This window comes from Stegodyphus dumicola, chromosome 7 (genome assembly GCF_044657685.1).
Source record: "Stegodyphus dumicola isolate Sdum_Otavi_A_Nest chromosome 7, ASM4465768v1".
In the NCBI taxonomy this organism is placed as follows: domain Eukaryota; kingdom Metazoa; phylum Arthropoda; class Arachnida; order Araneae; family Eresidae; genus Stegodyphus; species Stegodyphus dumicola.
This window is the reverse complement of record NC_140774.1, coordinates 80,507,882-80,524,144: the sequence shown is the minus strand read 5'-3', so window position 1 is coordinate 80,524,144 and position 16,263 is coordinate 80,507,882. Positions and strand designations below refer to the sequence as shown.

Sequence of the window (16,263 nt, the reverse complement as noted above, 5' to 3'; positions counted from 1 at the left end):
TGCCAAAGCCTATGCGTTTTGAGGCAGACTGGTTAAGTCACTTTGATTAAGAAGCAAAAATTTTCCATGCTGTTTGTCAGAAATGTCTCTCCTAAATAAATGAATGACAAAACAAGCAAAAAATTCAGCGACCATTATTGAACAGAATCTAAATAAACGGATTAAGAAGTTAAAGATTGTTTTTGAACACGTTTAAGCTTTTAATACATTAGGAAGAACATAATTGGAATTTATTTTTGATGAATGTGGAATACATACACGTTTAGTTCCTGAAAATGCTGTATGTCATCCTAAACCTGAAATTTAATTCAGCCGCAGGCTAACGGGATTCGATTAATCAATTATATGGGAAATTGAAATATGGGAAATGAAAATATGGAAAAACACAGAAATATTTGATCAAAAGCATCATATCATGCCCCGCAAGTAAACAATTCATAGAGTTAATAGTATCTATGCTGCATGTTTATCTGCGGAAAATATCGATTAGTTAATTGTCAATCAGCCGATGAACACGATTGTAGCACAAATGCGTTCCCATGGCTGCATGAAGAGGAATGATTCAATGAATCTGAGAGCCTAGATTATACATGAATTAAACATTTCAAAAATTATGCTGCGATGTAAGTATAAATTACTAAATGGGCAGATCTTAGCGGTCTACTGCCACTTTCTGCTAGAAAGTGTCTTTCTATTATAGATCATCTGATTTTGCTTGGAAATGGTATTACGCCTCCTACTCATGGATAATTCTGAGATTTTTTTCTTCTTATGTTACAATTATTTTTCTGTTTTCTCTCATATGTGCTCTTATAATACCTTCTGCACCTTCTGCAAATAGTTTTCATTTTCTCCATGTAAAGAACAGGCGGGGAAATTTAACATTTTGTTATTCTGTGTTTTAATAATAAATCTGTATTTTAATTGATAATAATAAAATAACATTTACTATGAACAATGATATTTGTACTTTCGAAATGTAATTAACATTGGAAACAAAAATAAACAAATGAGTTACAGTAACCAAAATTTGACAAAGCACATCCAGGCTATTCGTCTGAGGCGAAGGATGTCTTTTTCGAAGCCTTTTTAAGAATTAAATTTTAAAATTATACATTTTAAACTTAAAAAAATAATAAACGGCCTGTTATTCACACGGGAAAGCTACAAAAGCGCTCATGCACCCACCGATCCGGCGCCAGAGTACTTGCAACAAGTGCAGCCGCACCGGGCAAATGAACGTAAGGGCGCAAAATTGTAAAATTGAGGACGTTACTGAGCGGTAGATTGTAGAAATCGAAGTGATTGCACCTGGTGGCGAAAAACTTAGCGCCGGTAGCATCCAGGCCATTCACCGAGATTTCAACCAGTGTTCAGCGGTCGTACCCGCTCGTCCACTGGTAGACCTAAATAGAAACGAGTATACATTTATGAGATAAAGTTTTTAAATACGTTAATGAAAAAATAGATGTCACTACAGTTGTTTCTTTAATATTATTATTTATTTGTTTTTGTCTATTTCAGGGAGGCGTTTTTCAAAGAGGTTCAGAATACTTTTTTCTCTAGAAACGAAAGAACGAAAGCTCTGTGTTAAATCCCTCAAAACACATACGACTCTTCTGTAAAATGAATAATAATCTAAGCTTCAATGCTGCCTAATTCATCGGAATGTAATCCGGTTACTCTCGCTTACTGCAGAAAGAGTTTTAGAAATGGCTTAAAGAACGAAACGAACTTACCTGCTACAATTACTTCTCAATCCTGATAAGACAGCAAAAAAACTAACTTCCAAGTATTTTTGCAAAATTATTTGTGAGGGTATTGACAAAAACACCAATCAGAAGGAGACGTTTGAAAGACAATGAATATGTCAGCAGGCATTTTGATACATACGGAAGACAATGAGAAAAGGGAGATAAGGAAAGAATTGTTTTTCTTCCCAAGTTTCGTTTTGTACGGTTAAAATGAATCCTCTTTTCAGGAGCTAATGTTTAGCGAAGAACGCTTTTACCAATTGCAAATAAAAATTTGCTTAGCGCGTTTTAAAAGCATCAAATTATGCTGTGACGTACTGATAGACTTCGAATTAATTATTTGCAATAATTAGACTTTACGTTTAATTTTGGTCACGATACTGGTTTCGGAATCTTAGTTTCTGCGGAAAGATTTCGTTCGTGCTTTCGTTAATAATAGAGATATATTGTAACTTATGTATAAGAGTTTCATTTATGCAATTTCTTAGTTGATGGGTTGTGTATTCATGCTATGTGCAATATAATGGACGTTCAAGACAAGATCTTTAAGCTGGACCAAATGCTTTACCGATTCGTTTGCTTGATCTAGCTGCACTGCTTGATGTGGATTGTTTTTGATGGGGTAATAATAACTGCTATAAAATAAATAAAGAAATACAATATACAGTTGTCGAAGACAAATTTCTTAGGTTAATATAAGAGCCGCTGTTTAAAATATCACAATTTAGACTTAAAACATTATATTTAGCAAAGAACGAAACACGTATTATTTATTTCCCATCCTTTAACAAAACAAAGCAATAACAAAAAAAGTAGGAAATAACACACACAAAAAAAAAAAAAAAAAAAAAAAAAAAAAAAAAAAAAAAAACATGCAGTTGTAACATCATCCAAAACATGATAATTTAATAGTTAAAATTAGTTTTTTCTTACGCGGTAGTTAAAAACGCTGGACTTCGGTAATTCTTTACAGGTCTGATTTCTAGTCAGTGGGCTGCCTGCATTAGGTTCAGTATTTCACCCTATAAGTTATGTACATATGGGTCAGTTTTTCTTAGAAAGTCCTCCTCGAAAACATGGCTCTTAAGGCAGATAGGACTCATGGGCTTTACCATAATCAATTAACCGTCAATCTAACATCTACATGGTTCAGCAGTCCGAGCGCTAAGCGAACACCGGTAGTTCGAGGTTCGAATGTCGATAAACAGGCTGGCTACGAAGGCGTTTTCGTGGTTTCGTGTAACGTGTATACGAGCCATTTTCTCTTAGGAAGTCCTCCACGAAGGCATTCCTCCCCTTAGGCAGGTAGCTCTCGAGTGCTTTGCCATAATTTAATAAACGACACCAAACCAATCTGTGTTTGGTAACCCAAGAGCTTTCCACAAAAGCCGGTATTTTTTCATCATAAGACGAAAGTAGATTGTTCAGCCACCATCTTGTTTTATTGCATGATTTTTAGTATTACGACCAGAGAAATAATCCTTGGAATCCTTTCCAGCATGTGCCGAGCATTTCAACAAGCTGAAAACACCAGTATGTAACACCAGGAAACCTGTCTGGTATACAGTTTACACATGGGGATAAACTACGAAAACGACCATGCAGCTAGCCCGGTCGCCTGGAATCGAACCCATATTGGAACTACCAGTGTTCAGCTATTTTACCGCTCGGTCTCTGGTGGGCTTCCTCTAACTGTAAGATTACTGTCTCTTATTGTTAGATCCTCTTACTGGTACACCGTAAAATTGCCGCTGGATTTCGGCTAGAAGTCTATCGATTTGACCTTCGCTAATTTTAAATTTAAGGTCATATGCTTCGATTCAAGCTTTAATCAATATATAGCATTCGATATAGTTATTAAAATGAACTTAAATACCCTTAGTTAGGAAACAAAACTTTTGTAGTTAAATTGGGAGAAAAATCCAACGGAAAACAAACACGAATTTTTCCCGCTGAGGCAGCTACAGATAAAAAAGAGAGCCAAAGCGTTCAGAAACTGTGACTAAGAGTTACTGAAGTTGATAAAACCGGCAAACAATACAAAGTCTTCTTTTGTTGTCAACTAGGAAGAACAATAGAAGCAAAAGTAAGCCCCTTTTTTTTACAACCTGCGCTAAATTTTGGAAAGATAAGCCTAAGTTAAGTGTTTGATGATAGCTTTTTCTTTCCTTTATTTTTACTTGAATTTTTATGGCTCGTACCACTAAAACTGAAATTAAGTTTTTATTCTGTTGTTATTTCTGAGTATTGTTCATTGAGTACTTATTCCAAGAATATAATAAATAAAGTATGAATACTGCTGTGAAAATAAGCGTATATAAAATGAACACGAAAAAACTTCCTAAACCACTTTGCTATATTCAGCAAGCTTTAAGTTAAAATATATAAAAAAGTAATTAAATAAATCTTAAAAAGTTAGGTAAATAAAAGAATGAAGTTTTATTCTTCAAATCTCGATTCAACACACGAGGCGCATGAGCATAACACACATACGAGCCTCCTCCTTTTCAGCTTAGCTAAAGATATGGTAGCGAGGTTCAAATGTAAACAAAAGATTGTTGATATTCGTCAAGAAACTTTTGGAAAATTATACAAGTTTCATGTTAAAATAAACTGCTATCCAGGTGGTATAGGGGGTTTGACTATCATACCCATGGTCCGGACTCGAATCCCGGAAAATGTATGGAAGCGCATAGTGTCTGTGCAGCAAAAGGAGAACAGAAAATGCACTCGAGTGCTTGTGGTAGGAAAAATAGAGGTGAGAGACTCTCAGACAGTTTCTTGGGGAAGGGGTCCTCTGAAAAGGGTCAGAACTATACAGTTAAAGCGGCAGGCTTATATCTGTAGAGGCAATGGCGAACCTTTGGCGCCCCGCTCATTTATACCTGTTTCTATTACACTATACTGATATAATTTTAGCAAAATAAATGACAACAATATGTGTATTCCTTTTTTTTTTTTCTTCACTACTACTATAATCATTTTGACAACACTTTAAGCACAGGAATCAGCAATAGAAAGAAGTTTCACAAAAGTTACTACAATCTGTTGCGTTACAAAAAATTCTATATAAAGTTCCATTTTTGTTGAAGTCAGTGGTGTACCGGTTACAGGATAGTTTAACAGACACTCTGTGTTAGAGTTACGTAACAAGTAACATTAAACACGTTATTGGTTTGGTTTAGTCGATTATGGCAAAGCACACTAGGGCTATCTGCCAAAGGGGAAGGATGCCTATGTGGAGGACTTTATATGGGAAATTAGCTAGTATGCATGGGGAAAACCACGAAAATGCCCACGCAGCCAGCCGGTTCGCCTGGAATCGACCCACGTCGGAACTACCGCTTGGCCGTTGGTGGGAAAGCCCGTTATTGTATTAGCGTTAATATTTTTTATCTTGAAATGTTATTAATGAACGCAAATTAAGTAACTCATTCTGTTACACGTATTTAGGATATGAAAGATAAATGAAAGATTTTGAAGAAATCGTATGATTTTCTACAAATGCCGATGGACCTTTTCTTACTGGTTTTTCAGGAGCAAGTGGATGCGATTTGCATATCTAAACGCAGCGATTTGCTGTTGAACTATAAAACTTCATACGCAGCGTAAAACTTGGGTTTGGGTTTCAAATTTCAGTTTCGCTTTCAAACTTTACTTTCGAATTCAGACGTCATCTGAACGAAATGGAAGCATTAACACCTAAATAAAGTCTTTCAGCTTTTAAAAATAAGCTTGCACGTCACGTTTATTGTTGAAATTAAAGATGCACTTTTTTGCATTTATTAATACAGTGTACTTATACTATATAGTGTATAATACATCTAATTACTTTTGAAAATTTCGTTAACAAAATGCTTAGTTTTGGCGATGGCAGTAGAGTCGATACTTAAGAGAGTTAGCGGATCTCCAAATGCGATTTGTTGGCAATAACATTTTTGCAGCGTTGTCCTGATATGATGCCTATATCGTCTTTTCAAATTCTAGCCCTGTTTTCTTCTCTGTGTAACGTTAAGACGTGAGTGATGAATTATAGTTGAGACAGAATTTAAATAACTAGAAATAGAAAAGCACCTATTTTTTTTTCTTTCGAATTTGAAATTAACAGATTACAAGTTAGGGAGTATTGTACTGCAGATGCTTTTATCGGGTTAACTGTCATCCTGCTGTTGAAAGTGAGAGCTGTAAGGCAAAAATGCCGCCTTTTCTAAGCTTTTCTACAGCAGAAGGAAAAACGTGTTTAATCAATCTTCACGGACTAAACAGAGCTTCCGTTGCAGTTCACATACATATCCACTTGGTTTGCCTGAAGAACTCCAATCAATTGCTCTTAAACGGTATTTAAGTACAGTAAAGGTATAAGTATTATTGCACAGTAAAGGAATTCTGAAGAGCAAAGTATACGAAAATTAGTTCCATTATGGAAGAAATGCAGAGATTTAGCACTTAATGTTAGATGGTAAATACGACACATGGTTTCACTCTATGTATATTTATGGTTTACCTTTGGGGGCCCACCAGCGGCCGAGGGGTAAAGTCGCTGAACACTGGTAGTTCGGTCCGAGGTTCGAATCCCGCGAACGGGCTGGCTGCATGGGCGTTTTCGTGATTTTCCCCATGTGTATCGTGTATACGAGCCAGTTTCCCTTAGAAAGTCCTCCACGAAGGCATTCCTCCCCTTAGGCAGATAGCCCTCGAGGCTTTGCCATAATCACACACACACTTATGGTTTACCTTTAAACCTCTGAAGGCGAGGAAACTAGCATGCATTACTTTTCGGGGTACTATTCCGTCATAAGGGCCGTAAAAATTTGCCAAACTACTGTTCATGCCAATGCTGCCAAAATAATTACGGTAACCCTCACGCAAGAAAGGAAACATAATAGTAAATAACTATCTAAGATTATTGTTTTAGTTTAGATGAAAGGTTAATTTCATGTAAATACACTTTTTTGTTATAATTTATAAACAAAAAGCTAAACATAGCTGAAATTAAACCGGAGATATAATATTATTTTGTCTTCCAACATAGCACAGAATATTTCAGTTTTTTGTGCCAGCGTCTGTACATAAACTCAGACAAATAATAATCGAAATGCTGTCGAGCAGTACTACTTTTATTATGTCATTTAGCGCTGCCTACAGCCAAGCTACTGTTTGTCTATGGCACTCACTTTCGGGGTCCACAAAATTGTAGTTGTGATTGACAGTAAAATGTTCAAAACCGGCATTTTGCAGTTCATCCGACGTGTATGATTTTCAGCAGTCAGTATAAATAAAAAATACTTCCTTCTGCGATATTTTCTCTTATGACATTCAATAAAGTTTTCGCCGATCGTTCTAGAACAGCGATTAAGGAGAAACAATTATGGTATTCTCTGCATAATCCGCCGAAAACACATTGTGGCGGAGGAACACGTTCAACATTATTCTTTCTTCTACAGAAAAGGCTTTCGTCTACTTCAATAATTTTGCCCCATCCGCCGATTTTCAAGTTAGGCCGAGTAAATAAAGTTGCGGCAAACATTTCATGCATGTAACTGTTCCAGTCTACAGTTGTATTGTGGTTCATCTTCAGATGGAGTTCACAAAATTCAATAGATATCATCTCCGGACACCAAAAATAGATGAACCTAACGGTTGTAAGAAAGGGGATTTTCGATCCTTCGACCCAATTTTGATTTCTCAATCCTTTCTTCTCATTACATGTTTCTTTCCGGCACCGCCATTTCGCTACTGATTTACCGCTAAAGCATAATTTCATCCCGTGGTTGTTCGAACATATTTTTCTATCATGAATGATTCGTGTTCTTTGAAAAAATTCTATTGCAGGCTTTTCGTCATTGGACAATTCCCAAATTGTTAAATCCATAGCGTTATTTGAAAAGAATTAAAAAATTAAATTAGTATATCAATGGCGACTATCTAAATTTATGCACTTCGGCAAGTTCGCTAAATTTGGCAAGCGGTTAAATGAACGCGTTTAGTAGATTTGGCGCTTTTGCGCATATATTTTCGCTGCAATTTTTTACGGTCCCTAAAACGGAATAGTACCCATTTCGGTGCTCCATTGGATTAAAGCATGATATAAGAATTCTGTCTTTCCCTACGATATAAACGTTTTGCATGAAATAACACAGTTTTTTAAATAAGTTTCATATTATTAGGCTACTATTATGCATAAAAGCAAGTATTGCTTAAATTACATTATTTCAGGTTCATCGCAGTGCTTTACGCGTTTCAAAGAGCCTCCGTTTAAATGCTTAAGGAATCCCTTTTACATGCATAAGGAAATAAATTGTTACTGTGTCACTGAAATTTTGGTCACAAGTATTTTAAGATGCAAATCGAAGACTGAATTAGGAACGATGATAAAATAGGGGTTTCTAATACCCACTTCATTGCCTTTGTCAAAGAAAGAGTACAGAATTATGAAAGATTATAAATTTTATTTAGAGACTTCTAAAATTTGGTATGAAAAACACTGTGGCCTAGTCGATTGTTAGGAAATCTATTGCCCCTAGTCACGACCAGAAGTGAATACAATGCAAATAGAACAAAAAAGAATATCAAATTGAGACTCCTATTATAGGATCGCTTATTATACACTTAGTAAAGGTATCGTATAAATTGCGAGTCAAATTGCGCATCATTAATTACAGTACCTGACGCATGTTACGATTCTTAAATATTAATTAAATTCCATGATTAGGAAATGAGATGAGTTGGAAATGAGGGGACAGGAGGACGACAAAGCTTACAATTGCATAATTCTTAATTAATGCTGCGCTGAGTTTGGAGAATTTCGTAAAAGTTTGAGGGGATGAAAAAACTGCTGTCAGCCTTTCTCTCCCCCCCTTTTTTTAATGAAAAAAAAGCAAACTATTTATAGTTTGCGTTAAAGATAAAGCCTATGCAAGTTAAGAAGTGAATTTATTTTTAATAAAACGAGTGTTTCTGTAAAAAGGTATCACGGAGATATACAACGAAAACAACGCAGGTATAATGGATAACTTAATACAACAGAATCTCTACTTTCAGAGCACAAAATGATTTACAGACGTTAGAAACATTACTTGATAAGAAGATTTGTTTGATGGAAGTATAGATTTCGTTGTTTCTGTTATAAAGTGATAAGTCGTTTTGTTTGATGGTCATGGAAACGCGTAGTGTTCCTTGCCCTTCTTTAAAGACGATAATCCAAACGAAAGTGAGACACAAATTGTCATACAATAATCTTCTGACCCTAAATCATCCTCAAGCGCTTAACAACCCATTGTTATGGAGAAACATTTTACTATATTGTTCTACAACTACTTATTTATGTTCTGTCCGTCCACTTATCTCCACACGGCCACTTGCATTGTTAAAACGTTCATCGTTATGGATCTGCTTCTCTTACTGCTTGTAAAACTTTATACAAGACAGAGGAAAGTGAGGCGAAATAATGTCATGCAACACGTTTGTTTCTTAACTGATTACTTAGTAGGCTGCGGATGGTGCTTGAACAATGGGAAGGGCCGCTGGTACTCCAAGTTGCGGAAAATCTACCTATAAGCTTTAAACTATTAGTGAGGCAAATTTGATCACACGATTAATCACGTTCTGTATTTTTTACAACAGAACCGTGCGTATATTAGAGAATATATATGTATATTATACTTCTTTTTAAAGCAAGACATTTTATAAATTTAGTTGATTTATTTTTAGCAATATTAACTATTTTCTATATTTTAAAAGTGTAAATTACGTGATTTATTGCAACAGAACGAACAAACTGCTTTTAGTACCACCTTTTTAAGAGAATAGCTTATACAATAAGTCTTACGTATCTAGTCGATGCATTTGTTAATGTTCACTTCACTTTTTCCTTAGTTTTTTTTTTTTTTTTTTTTTAAGTTTCGGAGAGATTTTTAATTTCTTCAGAAACACCCTTGGTACTTAGATTTTGATATTTTTGTCTGCAATACATTTTTCTTTGTCGCTTTTAAAGTTATTGCCGTGACTTTACTTAGGTAAAAGTATCCACTCAATTTATTTCAGTGAAACTACTGTGATTACATCGCAAGCACATTGAAGTCTCCTACTGTCGTCAAAAGTGTTATCTTCTTTTTCGCCAACATCATTGTCGTCAATTAATATATATGCAAACGAATCTCATTCATTTTCTAAGAATTTTATTCACTTGGATATCGTTTAAAATTAAAAATATAACAAAAATAGAACTCTACCAAAAAAGAAAAACATATGCAATTGTATATAATAAATTATTAATAAATGATGTAATTATACTTTCAAATCGCATTTGCAACTTAATGAATAGTTTGATATCCTGACTGATCCTTAGGAACTATGAGGGAGTTTTCAATAAATGATTATGAATATTAATCGACGTTTTCTGAAATCTACAAGATTTTTTCCAAAAGTTATGAAAATTGTTTACCTTTTAAATTAAACATGTAATTAATTACATTTATACTTTCAAAACAAATGACTTGTAATAAATACAGCAAATACAGCTTTGCTATTTTCCGCTACATGTGTATGAAGTCTTCATTAACGACACTGCTCAAGCGTCTCGTTACCAGCTAGTTGCCTAGACGTTACCAGCTTAAGCTGTAGGGCGGCGGGCGATGGGATGGCGGCGGGATATTTTTTTAACCAAAGGTTTCCTAACAGGCAATGATACATTATTTAATGCGTCGTCGGAGCGAAGGAACCATGTATTTTCAATTTTACACATTTCAATTCCACGCACGAGTATCTTTCTCAAATGTTATCTATTACCTGCAGGAACCACATCGTTTTTAGAGTTGAAGGAAATCCCGCGAGAATTTCTCAGCGTTCATTCAGCAAACGCTGTTATTGAACACAAAATAGAAACTCTAATATAGCTGTCGTCAGTAACTTGAAGTTTCAGATCCAAAACTTTCCGAGTTTTATGCAAAATTTTATCGCTGACGCTACTCGAAACTCTCTGTAAATCAACCTGCATACCCTGAGTTCCATCTTTTTCCATCTGCCTTCATTTTCACTTTCTCTTCCTTGCCCTTTTGGACTGTGCAAAGTCATTCTTATTTGAAACAGGTAACGTAAAAATGAAGTTATTTATAAAAAAGGGCTTTTGTTGTTCTTTTAAAACAACGTTCGTTACCACAGGTTATCTATCAATAGCCTATTGTCGACTAGAAATTATAGATAATTATTATTCACTAATATATCTTTTGTATATTATATATATTAGATAACGTAATCTCATAACAATGTCAGAAAAGAAAATGGTAATAAGGTCAGCTTAAGGAGAACACATGTGTAGAATATTATAACATTTTTATCGACAACTTTAGTTTACATCCTCAGTTTGCAAGGTAAATCATACGTAGATCTGTATCTGTTATATGGTACAAATACTGTGCTTAATTATAGAAATTTATATCACTAAGAAACGTCAAGATTTAATTACAGCTTCGTATACATTCTATGTACAAGGAATGAGAACATAAACTTCACATTTCGCGCAATTTTTATCAAAATTTTCTACCTATTGGCAAATTTAAGAGAATCTTTCAAATTTATTTTTCAAACATGGAGTGCTGCGCAGCTTTTTGAAAAACGTATATTAAGTTTGAAGGTGTCTTACCTTTTTTGATGCCATGGCGGGTAGCTAGCTTCCACAAACGAAATGTCTCTTCTTTTCAAAACCTAAGAAGAAAATAAAAACATTATTAATGATCTTAATGTGATACCTACATTTATTTTTAAAGTAAGATTATAAAGCAGGATCCCGATTTTCCATGGCCCCGAGGATTTTGTATTATCCGACAACGTGTAATTGCCTTTTCAAGTACTTTGCTTTCTCAGAGATTCGAGAATCTCGAATTAATTTCCTTCTCTAGATTCAATATTTTCGTAAAAGATCTATTTTAATGAAGAAAAAATAATGAATCTGGAAAATCCTGCTAAATGAAACACGGACAGTACTAAGTTATTTAAAAAAGTTTTATTTGTATTTTGGATTAGAAGTTTTTAAAAAATAAGGTACTATTCCGTTTTGAGGACCGTAAAAAATTGCAGCGAAAATGTATGCGCAAAGGCGCCAAATCTAGCAAACGCGCCCATTAACTGCGCGCCAAATCTAGTGAACACGCTGATTTCAAATTGCGTAAGTTTAGATAGTTCTATATTTCTTAATACGCCATTGAAATACTAGTTTAATTTTTAAATCATTTTTTGATATTCTATGGATTTAACAATTTGGGAATTGCCCATAACGAAAAGTTTGCAATAGAATTCTTTCAAAGAAAAGGCATCATTTATTATAGAAAATTGTTTGAACAATTAACGAAATGAAATTATGCTTTAGAGATAACACGGTAGCGAAATAGCGATGCAGGAATCCATTCAGTTGTCTTTAGCCCTTTTTTATATAAATTATAATAATAATCTGAAATAGTTATTTACTCTTATGCTTCTGAATAGTTATTTACTCTTTCTTATGTTTAGCCTTTTTTATATAAATTCTAATAATAAAGAATTATATGAAATTAACCTTTCATCTAAATTAAAACAATCTTTTGATAGTAATTTACTATTATACTTCCTTTCTTCTTGAGTTAGGGTTCCCACAACTTTTTTTTTTTTTTTTTTTTTTCGGCAACACTGGCATCAACAATAGTTTGGTGATTTTTTACGGTCCTCAAAACGGAATAATACCAAAAATAAGATTAATAGAAAAGATAAAAAAAGATTAGATTTTTTTTTTTTTTTAGTTTCATAGTTATATGACAACTTTTTCCTGTGCATATAAACAGCCCATTGATTTAATAACTAAAAAATTCTGTATTTTGATATAAATATTCCAGAAATTGAAAAATTAATATTTTTGAAGCGAGTGTCTTTTAGAGATAAATCTCTTTTTGCACTAAAGTCGATTTTATGTAAATGAATGCAGTTTTAAGCATTTCAAAATTCTGAAGTTAAACTTAATCAGAAGATTATAAAGAATTAAACTTAATAAGAAAATAAAGATCTATGTATGATTACATACTAACGAAGAATTTACTTTATGTACGCTGTACATAATTTGCATTACCACTCTCGTTAAAAGCTCATATACCAAACACTATGAGCTTAAATGTCTTAAAATTTTCAGTTATTTCCAAATTGAAATGTTCAAATTAATTTCCTTTCTAGAGGCTGTATGCATTTGTGCAATTTGCTGAGAAAATACATATTATAGATTTACAAATTTTGAAAACACAATTTACCAAAGAAAGATATTTAGTATGTATATATATATATATAAACTCCTGTTATATGAAAATATAAAGGATTTAAAAAGCATTTAGGAAACGAAAGAAACAATTTAGATAGAAATTTGCGCATTGCAAAGTTAAATTTAAATTCAATTGTTCAAGAACGCAAAACTTAAAGCGAAAATATTAATGCCGCTAAAATATTTGAAGGTCGATCGATCTGTTATATTCTTGAAACATGTAAATTAGTAAAACGCAAATTAAAGAAACATACCAAATAAAATTTACGCTAAAACTGGAACAATTAGGAAAATGATACAATTAAAACCAAACAAGAAAATTTTTCCGTTTCCGTTTTTTTAATGCTTCAAACAGAACAAGCGCCCTCATTAATCAACTTAGTGTAAGGCATCAAAACACTTTTCCTTTGACAAGTTCTGTTTGAAGTATTAACAGAGAGGATTAAAAAAAAATTTCTTGTTTTGGTTTTAATTTTATTTTTTCCTAATTTTTCTAGTTTTAATGTAAATTTTATTTGGTATGCTTCCTTAATTTGCGTTTCACTAATTTACATGTTTCACGAATATCGGCCTTTAAATATATTAGCGGCATTATCTTTTTCGTCTATTTTATGTTTTGCGTTCTTGAATAATTAAACTCCTGTTATATATATATATATATATATATATATATATAATGTTGTATGAACTTAAATCCATTTAGTGCGAATACAAGTTATTATTACTTGCGCAATTGCTGCAAAGTTAGTTAATAATAATTTATTTCCTAAACAGTATTGATTAATTGATTATATTATCTCCTAAGTTTAATTAAAGTAGAATTATTTTAAAAGTGTGCATCCATACTGGTAAGTTATATTTTGAAAGATGTTTTGAAGTAATTTGAAAGCAAAATGTTAATAATGTTTTAACGGGGACTGGAGTTAAATCATCACGAAGAATAATATTACAATTGTAAAAGTAAAAATTAAAACATGTAATTATTGTCATTGATCGGAAATTAGTTGACTTTTCAAGGGGAACAAACCAACTCCCGTTCAATGATCAATAATTGATAAAAATACGTAAATATGAAAGTGTTTCGTCTTTACTCGAGTTATAAGTTAAAGCCAAACCGGCAATTCTAGTCAGGCCAAATATTTCCGCGAATAGTTGTTACTCAAAGAACTTATTCTCATGAAGCATTTTAGTCAATTCAATTTGGAGTAAAAATCAATTACTGTAGAGAAATCCTGTAAAACTCGAGTAACCGTCCCCGACACTATCATCTTTATGTATTTGAGTACTATATTATTTGTAGAAATTAAACATTGGAAATTGTCATTATGAAATCGAAATCAAAGTAAAGTTGAAATAAACATAGAAGATTATAAAAAAGATAAATAATGCAATCTTTGTAAAAACAAATCAAAGAGAACATAAAAATAATATAAAAATAAAATAGAAAATAATATAAATAAGATCAGTGAATGTACATGAAGATATAAAGGCCAGAAAGGTATTAAGTAACTTACATTCTTTCTAGTGGGGGAGTTGGCAATGTGTTCTCTTCGTGTCTGACTCAGAAGTGTAGGGTGTCCGAAAATTCTTAGCGGCAGTAGGGGCTTTGAATTATATCAGTCGGTAAGACTTGGGTGAAGAAATTTATGGTATATGCATATATCTACTTATATTCTTTAAGTTTGTTCACATTTTACTAGGCACAATTCTCACACATTTTTAACCACATTAGAAACACTTACCGCATTAAGAAGCAGTGCAAGTGCACCAGCATCATTTCCTACAGTTGGAAAGCGCAATAAAAGAACGTGTATTAATACTACAGAATATACAACGAACATATTTATTTCAAAAGTAATTTTAAAATACTATTATTTTGATTGGTGGTGCGCTTATGTGTGCACTTGTCAATTTTTATGAGAAAGCGTGCGCACGCACATATTAGTTGGAACTCTGTTTAAGACCCATAGTTTGAGAAGTCCTGCCTAAAAGTATGAAATTAGGCTAAAAAATGATACTGTTATACTAAATCTGCGAAATGTTTTATAGCCGTCACTTTCAGGCCTTTTGTTTCATATAAGTTATTCAAAAAACTTCAGGTGCGTTAAACTTAAGATAATCCGTGTTTTACCGTAGTTGTAATTCATAGCAGATATTGTAGAGCTTTTTTATTATTACAGCTGCATATGGATTTAAAATTTTTTTGTTCAACAGAAAGCGAATCTCTCAGGTATTAACTTTCGCAAATAGATGAATCTCGTGTGCTGACTTCGTAGCTGTCATTTCTATATATGATTTATTGCGTTGACGTAAAAGTAATGGAAATTTCTGCATCATCAATATTCGCAAGCAAACAATAAATCATTACATTAAGCATTACATTAAGCATACTTTAAGAACATTTGGCAGCATGGTGTGGCAGAAGACTTTTAAAACAGGCAAAATCTTCTCCATTTATTTTCATTCCGACTTTTTTCCGGGAGTTGTTTTTATTTCTTACACTGCAAGAAGCACAGCGAATATATGCCCTTTATGATGTTTGATGAACTTTGAAAATCTTACTTGAGTGCATGCGCGGTCAGGTATTTAGAAAATATAAAACAAATTTTCAGTGACAGGTACTTTGCGACGAAACTTTACCGGCTTGAACTAACAATTAAAGTAGTTTCGACCTCACAAAGTAACAAAATTCTATACTTTCATTTGAACTTCAGACGTTTCAAAAGTAATCATTAATAAGAAGAGAAAAAAAGAGAAAAAGAACGTCCGCGAAAAGTTCAACATTAGTAGGCAACTCACATAGAAATTTTCTGTCTTAATAACACTCAAATATATTTTCAGATGTTATTCACAGTGGGTAGATCTGCAGGTCTTTAAGTTACCGTTTTCCTTATGAAACTCGCTCCCATCTATGAGGCACAAAAGACCTTTATTTTACCTACCAACTTGTTTATTTAATTTATAACAACACATATATCACCAACGTAATAAAAACTGTTTAAAAATAGTTTATCTTTTTTGATGCTACTTTGAAATGAGTATTTTAACAACTACATCATTTAGATCTAACTAATATCATAAATACATGCAAAGAGACCTTGCGAAAATGATTTTTCACGACTTCTGAAGATTTTGATCTTTGTAGAGGTATTGTCTGAAAGAGACATTTAGTATCAATACTTGCTCATGTTGTAAAAAACATAGGCAATTTTGAAGAATGTCTTTTTTTTTTTT

The 16,263-nt window shown here is 33.1% G+C and overlaps 1 protein-coding gene across 2 annotated transcripts in view; it reads right to left on the bottom strand.

Annotated features, from left to right (window-relative positions):
• LOC118182611 (uncharacterized) overlaps positions 1–16,263 on the bottom strand; it is an 826,788-nt gene that overhangs the window by 577,681 nt on the left and 232,844 nt on the right. For both annotated transcript variants that reach the window (XM_035352007.2, XM_035351999.2), the window contains one exon: positions 11,395–11,456. The gene's annotated coding sequence lies outside the window, so the exon portion shown is untranslated. The remainder of the gene's footprint in view (positions 1–11,394; positions 11,457–16,263) is intronic.